Source organism: Acanthochromis polyacanthus, chromosome 20 (genome assembly GCF_021347895.1).
Source record: "Acanthochromis polyacanthus isolate Apoly-LR-REF ecotype Palm Island chromosome 20, KAUST_Apoly_ChrSc, whole genome shotgun sequence".
NCBI classification, from domain to species: domain Eukaryota; kingdom Metazoa; phylum Chordata; class Actinopteri; family Pomacentridae; genus Acanthochromis; species Acanthochromis polyacanthus.
In genome coordinates, this window is record NC_067132.1 from 16,148,445 (window position 1) to 16,161,050 (window position 12,606).

The following is a 12,606-nucleotide window of genomic DNA, read 5'->3' on the forward strand; positions in this document are numbered from 1 at the left end:
CTCAAAGTCTACCTTCAGTTGTTTCTTCTTCCGTTTTTTTATTCCTTTTCTGTGTTTGCTTCTTCACATTTACTTGGAACTGTGTATTTGAGCTGCTGCGGTCCTTTTAATTCTCCCAGCTTCTGCAACGGAAGTTTTAAAAAAATAAAACGCTTATCCAGAATTTGCCATTTGAGAATTTGGGATTTTAATTGCATAAAAACTACCCGCATTATTTACAGTGTTCCTGCGTTTGATGAACAGAAAAAAATATCTTGTGTAATTATAAGTTTGTGCAAATGTTATTTCTCGTAAGTTGTTGCAAAAAGGAACACTTAACTGGCATTTTTGTTAGTTTTAAGAAAAGCCCCAAAACGAGCATCTTCCTTTTAAAATATAAAAATTAGATGTGAGCGTTTTTACCACTTACGTGCACGAAGCCGAAAAATATTTACGCCAATTTAAAGCAGCAGCAGCATGAATGCGTAAAATCACCGCAGTGCCGAACATTTTGCGCATCAGCCGGTATGTATTTCACTTATTTAGCTCCGTAGCATAAATTAACATAATAAAATAAAGCCTCCTCATTTAAAACACACGAAGACTTATTGATGCTGTGATGGAATTAAACCCCGCAGTGTTTTCATTGCGGTGCGTGCTTTTGTGCTTTAAAATATCGGCCACAATGGAGACTGGAAATGTCACCAAGACAAACCAGCTGATGAATGAAAACGCGACAGAATATTTTTCTTTGCTTCTTGCATGTACAACAAAGCACTTTTTTTTTGACGCATCCGATTTTAACAGCAAGACTGCGATTTTTATTCTCCTCCCAACCCTGGTGCTAAGTTGCATAGGTCTCCTCATGATCTCTTCATATGTTTCTGAGCAATTCACCCCAGTTAGAAATAGCTTCGGCCTATATTTATTGATGTATATGCTTCATATATAGAAGAAGACAGTCTAATTTATTGGGATTCTTTCTCGCCATCATGTTTTTACGCATTCACGTTTTTGGGAAAATATTCAATATTTATTCCATTTCAATCGTGTGGCGTGTTGCGGTGTTTTTGATTATTAATTTAAACGAAATGATGGCGTTTCCATCCAACATCAAGCGATTTCTGACAAGAAAAAGTGATTCTAAAGAAGAGATTCGTCTTTACGCACAAGAACCGCTCTTAGTATTGCAACAGGCTTTATTACGCGGACCAGGTTGCTCGTATTTCCAGAAATAAAACTACGTTTATATAATTAGTTTGGACGTGCAGCAGCTCTGCAGCCTCTTTCTGGACTCGTGTGCAAGACGCAGCTGCAAAAGGGAAAATCCAGAGAAAAATTTGTCTGACGCGCTGTGAAGGGAAAGCGACGTTTGAAGGTGATCTTGAGTGCAATAACGCGCATAAACACGCGACAAATCGGGTCCTGTAGGTCAGATTTTAAAGGGGGAGGAGAGGGGAGGAGAGGTGGAGACGGCGGCAGCTGCAGGGGTAACGTGCTCAGATCTCCGCTGCGGTGAGAGGCCGGGGCTTATTTGCACCGTCAGTACAATGTGGAGAACAAGCAGAGACAAACCCTGCAGACAATAAACAAAGAGGCGGCTCGCCATGTGCGCTGCAGCTGCTGCACGCACACGCACGCAGCTGAGGTGCAGCACGCGTTCACAGCCGCCAGGGGGCAGTCGGAGCCCTGAAAACCCCAAATCGGCATTCTCACAGCCTCCATGAATATCCAGGTTCTGTTCTTCTTCTTGGCGCTGCGTAAAAAGCACAGAGGCGCATTAAAATACATTTAAATCTCATTTTATAGAAAGTTTGTTTGTCCGATATGAAATTGGCATAAAATGCACCATTAAATCAAAATGTTGTTCATCTGTGCATGGCTGGATGTTGCTCTTAAACATGGAGGCTCGGTGTGTTTAATTTCCACCTGCTGCTGTGTCCCTGAACCTGACCTTTGACCAGGCCCGGGGTGGCTAATCAATTAGACCGGGACAATTCTCGGTGGGCTGATCCGATGTTTGGGCCGCGAGGTCCGGTGTTCAGTCATGGCTCTGGGTTGATCATTCTGCTGTTACCACTGTTCCTGGGCCGCCTCCACTAGCAGCTCCTTTTTTTTTTTTTTTTTTTTGCAGACGCACCGTGACGTAACACGTCCGTGCACACAGTCAGAGGTGTTTGAAAGATGGAAAACAGGAAGAGCAAGGGTGGTGTGGAGAAGCAAGAATTAAAAAGAGGAAAGCTCTGGAGACAGACGCAGCCGAACGTGCAGAAATTGGAAACTTTTTCACTAAAACTCGCGATTTGAAATGACAAATGAGGACGAGGAAACGGATACGGACTTTGTTGAACTTTGCAACCGTTCAGGTTAATTATCAAGTCAATTAACTGTGTGCCATTGTGGCGTAAAACATAACGTTATATAATTTAAATAATAGTATGATGCGACCACATAGCTGGGAAGCTTTGTCCTGCAGCAGAGTCAGAGGAAAGATCCAGCACCAAGCAGCAGCCATGAGCCACAAGTTCAGAGAGTTAGGATTCTTCATTGAGTGAATATTATTAGAATGAATATAATGAAGAGTCTGGTGTATACCTGCTCTATATGAGAAGTGCCCTGAGATGCGAGATGATTCAGCTCTACATTCATGAAATTGACCTGATGGCTTGTAAAAAGTGGAGATCAAAGCAGCTTTTCTATCTCACTTCATTCTGACATTCAGCTCTGAATCAACACAACAGATCCAGTTGATGGTGATCCATGCTGTGGAAGTCTCACATCTCCTCATTTAATGGAGCTGCTTTGCACGTTTTACACTGTTTATTCACCAACACTTTATTGAATAAAAGTCCCATCTAGTTTTTATGAGGAATATGACGTTTTATTTTCTCTGTGAATAACTGCAGTCTAATGGAACAGCTGGAGCTGTAACATCTGTCCTGATCAGAATACTTAAGTTAGCAGTCATCCCTGAAGTTTTGTATTCAAATCTTTATTATTGTTGTGAACTTTGAAGCAGAAACTTTAGCGTTGCCATGGATACATGAGTGTTAAATTCTATCCATGTTTCCATTTTGGGAAAGGCAGTCCAGCAGATGAGTTTGTTTTTACTGACAGCTACCATTCACTCTGAGATACTATGAATAAATAAATGTGCATAATGTGGAAATGAACAGATTTTATTTTTATGTATTTCTGCAGCTGCTGCAGGTAAAGTTCCAGAATATGGAGGAATTTATTCTCACAATCATAGACAATAAATATTATCTGAAAGTCGTGTTATTGTTGTTTATCAGAACAATACAAAAAGATTAATGTCAGAAATATTCCAGTTAAGACTCTAAAATATGATTTATGTAAATGTACCTCAATAATATGAATGTTCAGGTTTAGATTGTACAGTGATATTTATTATGCAAGTTTAGCTGATCAAAGTTTGACTATGCACTACAATATTATTTATTATTTAAATTTACATCATTATTATAATATTTAGTGTCAGACTCTACAGTATTGAGATTAAGAAATTAAATATTCTATAAAATGTAAATACACTGAACTGATTTGGATATATTTAAGTGAGACTCTACAATATTATTTGACACAAATCTATCAAAATCAAAATTTTAATCATTTTTACTCCAAACATTTACTGGACTGATTTAAATATTAAAATCACTCCTTTCTAGTCCTCTGCTGTACGTTCAAACCTGAGGCCTGAAAGAGAAACACACAAGTATCTGTTTGAAGGAACTTCTGCAGAGTCCTGGTTCCAGAACATGAGAGAATTATAGACAAACTTTAACAAAAGCTGCCTGAGAGTTTACAGGTTTTTATGTTAGATTTCTTCAGTATTTTAATGAGAGTTATCAGCAAAAATCAAGTGTTCATTTGATGAACTTCATTTCCTAAAATATCCAGAATTGGAGCTCTTTGGCAGCTGTAAAGTTTCTGCTCCTTCAAAGCTCACAACACAATGAATGAATTCCCAAAACACTCGCAATGCTGGAGAGCGTTTGTGCTGCTGAAGCAGTGACCAGTTTTTCTGTTTCTTCTCTGGAGATGCACAATGAGGGACGTCTGCAGTCACTGAGAAAGAGTCTCACCACATCCTGACACGAGGAAAAAGACTTTATTGAAGACGACAATGAGAAAAACTATCAGACAGCAGACGGCATGCATTCAAGGTGAGCTCTGAACATCTGATCTGGAACAGGAATTCAATAACGGCAGCATGAGCTTCATTTCTGTAGCTGCTGAATTCATGGATGAATCATCTGGCACTAGAGATGAAGACCATCAAACATCCACATCAGCTGATGGAGGTCCAAGAGTCTCGCTGAACAACCTACAGAGTGAAGACCTCTAACCTGATTGGACAGCCTCCTATTCAGCCACACGTGTGAACAAATGGCTCTAAGTTGATTTGTTTTCTAAAATAAATCTAGTTTGAGTCCTAATCTATGCCTGTGTGTTTGCTTCTTTAAACCGCTATTGACAGTTTAGGCTGTTAGATTGTTCCAGATAAGACAAGTACAAGATCCTTCAGAGTCATTCTACCCCGAGCCTGACAGGAAGAACTCCAACGGCTACTGAATGTTCCTGTGGTCCCCTCAAGGCTACAGGAGGAGTCCTACGAGGACGAGCTGGTCCACCTGATGCCATCCAGTCGCTGCGGTTCAAAGCCAACACAGACGACGTGGACTTCTACTGGACCACACGGAGGCCTTCAAACCGGAACAACAAGTTCACCGACTGGTGGGTCTGAGGATGCCACCGAGCCTCGGCCCAGCCGGCCGCCTGTCTGTGGGTGTTTGATGTTTGGTGAGAGGTTTGTGGGTGCATGTGAACGTGTCTGTGTTGGAACAGCAGCTTTTGACTCTGTGACGCCGGTAAAAACCAAGAGCTCCTTTATTTGTGACTTCCACTTAAAAAAAATGATGAAAATAAGTTTGCCAGGGTTCTGACTGATAACAGATTATTAAATAATGAAAACAATCCTTTTAGGTCTACATTTCTTTTACACTGACTTCTAGGTATATGTACAACTATTTTGGGTGGAATATACCATTAAGCTCAATGTGCAAGGGTTCTTCTGGGAATATACCATGAAACCAACCTTTTAGGTAAATGTTCCAGGATGTTGGGTATATATACCATCAGATAAACCTTTTAGGTCTACATTGGAAGATTTTAGAGTAGAATATTACTCCAAACCATCCTTTAGGTCTACATATAAGTTGGAATACTCTTTTACACCAAGATTTTTTGGTCTACATTGAAGGATTTTAGGTGGAATATTCCTTTGAACAAACTTTTTAAGTTCATGTTCAAGGATGTTGGATGGAATATACCATCAGACCAACCTCCAAGGTCGACAGTAGTGAATTTTAAGTGGAATATACCACTAAACTCACCTTTTAGGTCTACATTGGAGGACTTTAGGTGGAATTTTCTTCCAAATCGTCTTTTAGTTTACATTTAAGGATGTTTAGGAAGGTAAATTCTTCCAAACCAACTTCTCAGGTCTACATTTCAGGTAGAATATTCCTCCATACTAACTTTTTTGGTCTACATTGAATACTATAGACTCTTGAGGTTTTAGGTCGAATATTCCTTTTAACCAGCCCCTCAGGTCTCTTTGAGGATTTTGGATGGAATACTCAGTTAAACCAACACTGTAGGTGCATGCCCAGGGATTTTTGGTCAATGTTCCTTTAAGGTTGATGTGAGGACCTTGTAGGTGGAATACTTCCTGAAACCATCCTTTTAGGTCAACATTCAAAAATTTAAGCTGGAAAATTCCTTTAAACCAACCCAAATTTCATGTTTTGATCATTATCAAGTGAGAAACCTCAATCCAGACTCCTCATAATGATGTTTGAGACTTATGCTGCTTATTCAGCTGAACTAAAGACAGATTTTGTGATTGTTCTGCTCACATGTTGTGTTGCTGTAAACTTACTCTTTCAAATAAATAGCCTCCTAACCCCCTAGAAACCAGCGTTTGTCCTGTTCTCGTGTTGTTCCTCGGCGACCCTAGACAGCCGGTCGTAATGTTTTTTGAGCAACACACCATACTATGATGTTTTTATAATGATGGTTGTACTATGAAACCAGTTTGACAAGTTCAGGTGTTCTTTGTGTGAAAACACAGAGATTTCAGGTATCAGAAGGTGGTTTTCAACTTTCTTTGTGAACTTTCTGCGCAACTTTAAACTAAATTTACTTCACTAACCCAGCCCTCTGGACTTCCAGTAAGTTGTGTTCCCAGTAGCTGTCTAGGTGGCTGCTTGGTGTTATCAGGAACACCTGAGCAGCTCAGTGTCTTCCTGCCTTATGGCAGCAGTCAAACATTTCCTCTGCTTCTCTTCACTGAACCGGGTTTGGCTCCATTGCTTTAGTTTGTTCTTTAGGCGTTGGCTTGCAGCTTCCAGCAGTAAAATCGACTTTAATGTGTTTCTTGGTGTGTTTTAGGGCTTTGTACTGGATAGTTGTCTTGGTAAATGTGGTTCTTTAGCCACAGTTAGCACATGGTGCTAATGTGTGCAGTGATTAGTGGATTTGATGCAGCTGAGTTGTGTCTTTATCTTGGCTGTAGTGAGTCTTTGGAGGTTTTTGGTCAGACACATTCTGTATTCTTGTTTATGAACCAATGTTGGTTGTCCAGAAGGTAAGAGTTCCTGTCCTGATTCTGTTTAGAGGTTCTCTGGTAGGCTGCAGGAGACTTTAGCGTTTGGGTTGTGCTAGTTACCTCCGCCAAGGAAGTTATGTGACACCCGGCGTTTGTGTGTCTGTCTGTCTGTTAGCAAGATAACTCAAAAACGCCTGGGCAGATTCACATGAAATTTTCAGGGGATGTAGACTATGGTAAGAGGAAGAGCTGATTTAATTTTGGTGGCAATCCGGAAAGGATCCTGGATTCTGGATCACTTTGAATTTTTTAGTATGTGGTCCAAAATATGACAAAAACATCATAGGTTAGTATGTCGTCCAACAAATTGGAACAAGGTGTCCAGATAGCTCAACTGGTTAAGAAGGCGATTCATAAACAGAACTGTGTCAGAAACGCAGGTTTGATTCCAGCTCATGATCCTTTACTGCATGGGTTTCCTGTTTTCCTCTCTCCCTGTTGATTAATTAAGAATGGAATAAATTGTTCATGAAAATATGTCTTATGTTTCCATGAAAATACAATACAATACTTCAATTTCTAAATCGTACATAAATGTATGTGAATACAATGTTCAATGGGAATGCCAATATCCTTGGTGGAGGTCTGCGCTCTGAGTCATAGTTTGGCATGTTGTCCAAAATGTAACTGAAACGTCATACTTTAGTGTGTCATCCAAAATGTGACAAAAACCTCATAATTTAGTATGTCGTCCAAAATGTGACAAAAACGTCATAGTTTAGTGTGTCGTCCAAAAAATGACAAAAACGTCATAGTTTAGTATGTCATCCAAAATGTGACACAATCGTCATAGTTTACTATGTGGTCTAAAATGTCACCAAAAACGATATAGTTTAGTATGTCATCCAAAATGTTCTAAATCGTACATAAATGTATGTGAATACAATGTTCCATGGGAATGTCAATATCCTTGGCGGAGGTCTGCGCTCTCTGAGTGCTTTTCTAGTTTATTTAGTATGAGGTCCAAAATATGACAAAAACATCATAGGTTAGTATGTCGTCCAACAAATTGGAGCAAGGTGTCCAGATAGCTCAACTGGTTAAGAAGGTGATTTGTAAACAGAACTGTGTCAGAGACGCAGGTTTGATTCCAGCTTATGATCCTTTACTGCATTGGGTTTCTTGTTTTCTTCTCTCCCTGTTGATTAATTAAGAATGGAATAAAACATTTCCATGAAAAAAAAGAGAAATACGTGGGTCCCGCTTGATTTCACAATTTCCGCATAAAATGAGAAAACCAATATAAATGGAGTTGTGAGTGAGTTTTTATGTGACGCCCGACCTGACGTCGTCAGTTCGCACATTCACACACACAGAAGCACGAGCTGATGCGGAGCGTGGTGCTCAGAGACCAAAAACAACAATGGCGAATGCTCAAAGATCACATTTACCTATGAATATTTCAGCCAGAGACCGGTGTTATGAGAGTGTGTGGCTCCGTTATGAGAGAGGGAGAGAGAGAGTGATCTGACCCTGAATGCAGCTCGAGCGAGAGAGACAGCAGTCGGTTCGGGAGCCGAGCAGGAAGGGTTAACACCGGGCAAAACAGTACCCAGATTTACTGCACGAAAGTGGGGGGAAACTTTTTTGCACCCCGTGCAACATCATTCTGGAGCACCGAAGAAAATCAACCGTGTTGCAGCACTTCTCCACGATGAAGCACAGCAAAAGATTTGCCGAACACAAAGGACTCAAACAACAACTTAGTGGTAGCCTAGTAACAGGATGTAGGAGAAGAATCACCTTTTTTTCCCAGTTCTTACATATTTCGCATCTTTTTGCATATTTCACAACTTTTCGCATACTTTGCAACTTTCCGCAATTCCGCGGAATCAAGGATTTTTGCCCGCGTGTTTCTGGAGGGTCTAGTTTAGGGTGCTACTGCGGTGTGGTTTTGGGTTTTAAGAGGTGAACAGGAAGAGTTTATTTGTATTGATGATCTTTTACTTTGTTCCTGGTTGGAATGCCCATCAATGTGAACTTCACTTTTAGTTCTGTTTACTTATTTTTATTTTACTAACACCCATTTGCTTTTAACCCCCTCACATGTTGTGTTGTTGTAAACTTACTCTTTCAAATAAATACTCGTCTAACCCTCTGGAAACCAGTGTTTGGATTGTTTTTGTGTTGCTGTTCACCTACTTCAGAAAGCCAGGACAAAACAACGTTATGTGGACTAAAGGCTAAACTCTGACATTTTTAAAGCGACATGCTATACTACAGGCTTTTTTAATTGACATATTGCTATGACGTTTTTTTGTTGTTTTTTTTAGCAACATATAAGAATTGAACAATTTTAAAAATTACTACACTTTTACTTGTGCAATGAAATATTATTCTATGCCATTTTTTAGACGACATATTATACTCTGATGTTTTCTTGAATGACATACTATTTTGACAATATACTGCACTGTGACATTTTTTGAACCACATATACATGACAATTTTAGGGAACATCCTATCATTTTGCGCTTTTTGAACCACATAATAATCCGTTTTGGTTTTTTTTGCTGACATGCTATACTATGAACTACAGGCCATACTATGTTATTCTTCAAAAGTACATAATACTTTGACATTTTCAGAACTACATCCTATACTGTGGCGTTATACACAGAGTACTTTGGTTACATGTTGATTTATAATCTAGATTTTTATTTCTGTTTTGTTTTTTGACGGGATTACCACAGACCTGACCGTTGACACCCACCTGAGGGAGACGCTGCCTAAGATCTCAAGGCTGCTTGGTCGTGGTCTGTCTGCTCCAGAACATCTTCATCAACTACGTCTTCTTTTGAAGAGGACCTCAGATGCTGCAATCTCTGACCTAAAGGAGGGACTACTTTCACTCTGAAACGAGACGGCGGTTATTTTAAAGACTCAGCTCCTGGCAGCTTTGAGTGAAAATTTAACATCCATCAAAACGGAAATGCAGACAGTTAAATCTGAGCTGTCGGTCAGTATTTCAAACATCAAGTCTGACCCGGGTGTCCTAAAGCACGCTGTGGGTGAAACGGAAACTTCAGTCTCCACATCACCGACGACATCGTCACACTCCAAAGCAGAGCGCCTGTCTGCTGAACAGAGAATAATAAACTGCTGAAACAGTTGGTCTGTCCTTCTGTAAGTGAAAGCTGAACAGGAAGTGGTTCACTGGGGATGTCATCCATTCAGTCTCTTTCTTCACAACCAGATGAGGTTTTCTCTTTGTTGGCTTCACTCAGAAGGTCCTCACAGTGAACATGAGACACATGAGATGAAGACAGACATCACAGTATCAGCATTAACAGCCGAGGTTCATTTTAAAGTGACCCTGGAAATATTTCCTCTGTCATATAGTTTTCCAAGCACTAAAAGACAGAAAGGCCTGCAGTCAGTTTAGCTTTCGAGGAGAGGATTTTATTATCCAGCTTATCTGTGCTGTAATTTAAATGTAATAACTGTACAATTCTACAATTCTACAATTTCATTGAGCAGACGCTTTTGTCCAAAGCAACGTACAACACAAGCAAGAATTCAGACATAAGGAAAAACCTGCAGTAAGTGCAAAAAGTGCTTCAAGTGCGATTGGTCAAAGGTGTTGCCATCAAGTTGCAGAAGAATTGCCAACCACCACCACCACCACCACCCACCCTTTTTTTTTTTAATCTTTGTCAGCGCTAAATAAGTGCTGGGTTTTGGACCACCTGACTTATTCTACCCCTAAGGTGGAGTCAAATTAAGTGCCTAGGTGTTCTCTGAACAATTGAGTCTTCAATTGTCTCTTAAAAGTAGAAAGGGACTCAGCAGAACGCACAGTTTGGTAGATTGTTCCACCATTTGGGAACAACAGAGGAAAAGAGTCTGGCTAGAGATATCGAGCCGTGCTGGGCTGGAAGCACCAGGCGTCTCTCACATGCAGAGCGAAGTGGGCGTGAAGGGGAGGAGACCTGGATCAGGGAATCCAGGTAGGCTGCCGTTCTTGTAAATGTTTTGTAAGCCAGGAGGAGAGTTTTGAATTTGATTCTGGCTGCAACTGGAAGCCAGTGAAGAGAGATGAACTGTAGCGTTCATCATTACTTTGGACATATTCTGGGAGGTTATTTTTCCAGTCTACACTGCAGGAATACGTACTACAACATGTGAATCAATCATTAAACAATGTTAAGGACTAGGGAGTAGATTTACTGTTTTCTCCAGTTTAACTTCAGAGACTCAGCAGATATTCAGGACTACTGACAACACAGAACCTTAACTTTACTGTTTTAAACACATTTAGGTTTTCTAAATGTTACATTAATGTGAACCAGTGTCTCCACTGACAGATTTATTAACTAAATGTACCACATTACACAAACACAACACACTTCAGCTGTTTCCATGAAACATAACACAAACATCGTTAGCTTAATGCTACTTTAGCTTTAGTCAGGAGTGAGCAGCTAGCTCGGTTAGCACCGCAAACATTAAAGCTAATATTTACTGGATGTTAACTTTCTTCTCTGGTCAACACACACTGAAATAAACTCCACCAACATCTAGAGTGCATGGCAAACTTTATATCTGACACTATAGTTGCATATAAAGAGCATTAAAGCAGCACCGATAAAAAAAAAAATAATCACTTACCGAACTATCAGAATCCTTTCAGTGTCTGCTGGTAGAATCAGCCGAAGGTAGAAAACTGGTTAAAACAAGACAACAGGCAGAAAAACTGTTTGTGGAAGAGGTTCTGCTGCTCCACCGACAAATAAACCAACAGTTATTATATCAGAAACAATCCAAACGAGGAGAACAGAGTCTGGGTTGTCTCCTCCATAGGACCTGTCAATTATTCCAGACCAGTCTGTAAATGAAGTAGCCCCGCCCCCTGGCTTCGCAAAACTTTAACGCTCTAAAAGAAAAATCAATATTGATTTATTTTACGATCGGCCACCTGATCTCTCATTTTGACCATGAAAACTAATGAAAAAATATATATATAAAGTCTATGCACTGTACTCTGTTTGGCTCCACACTTGCTGATGACCACTTCTGGTCTCAGAAAATGAAAAAGCTGACCTTTTATCGTTTCAGTCTCTGACGGATAATATTTTCTTCTTATTGTAAATATAAAATGAAAATCAAAGCATTTTTAAAATTTATGATATATCAATTTTTGATCATGAGAAGGATTTCAATTTTTGTATTTTAAAATGAAAATTAAAATAACCACTTGATTTTTGTTTTTCAATACCCGTTTCAGAACGGAAAATGCAATTACCAAAATATACACGGACCACGGACCAATAATTATTCTTTATTCATGAGGATTAGAGATCTGTGAATACTAATTTGCTTTGTATTTGATATTGCATAAAAGGACATTGTGACGTTGTAAAGAATAGTGCTGGAGATTAGCCCTTTAACTGATGTTCTCATATTTGTGAAATTTCAGTTGTGATGGAACTGTTACCTTGCAGAGGAAAAAGAGATGATAATGTTATTAGAAAGTGCAACACCTTTAATTTTATGGTTTATTTTTTACATTTAGTATTTTTATTTTCTTCTTTTATTTAATTTCTAAAGTTTGGATATCCTTGAACACTTATTTGAACAGAATATAGATTCTGATATTGTTGTAAAGAATAATATTGGAGATGTACACTCACGTTGAAATATATCCACCTTGTGAAGCAACCCTTACTTGCACTGAATTGGAAATATTTTAGAAAAACACACGGAATTACAAGACTTTGCAGAACAGTGCGCTATTGTAGACTTAACATGTAAGGTTAGAATTACATGATTTTGATAGGTCATGATGTAAAGTGGGCCAGTCTGAGGCATGAAAGTCCAGGGCTGAAAATGAGTCCCACTCCGGCCCTGCCTTTGACCTCTCCATGTGGGCATCCCAGAAAAGTTTCCTCGAAATGTCCCACTTTGGATTAAAACAGAATGATCCCACAATG

At 39.6% G+C, this 12,606-nt stretch overlaps 1 long non-coding RNA gene across 1 annotated transcript; it reads left to right on the plus strand.

The window, feature by feature from the left end:
- Positions 1–3,335: 3,335 nt before the first annotated feature.
- Positions 3,336–8,777, plus strand: LOC127531369 (uncharacterized). Its single transcript, XR_007938424.1, has 2 exons — positions 3,336–6,932; positions 7,635–8,777. It is a non-coding gene; the product is annotated as an uncharacterized LOC127531369 (long non-coding RNA).
- The last annotated feature ends 3,829 nt before the right edge of the window (positions 8,778–12,606 follow it).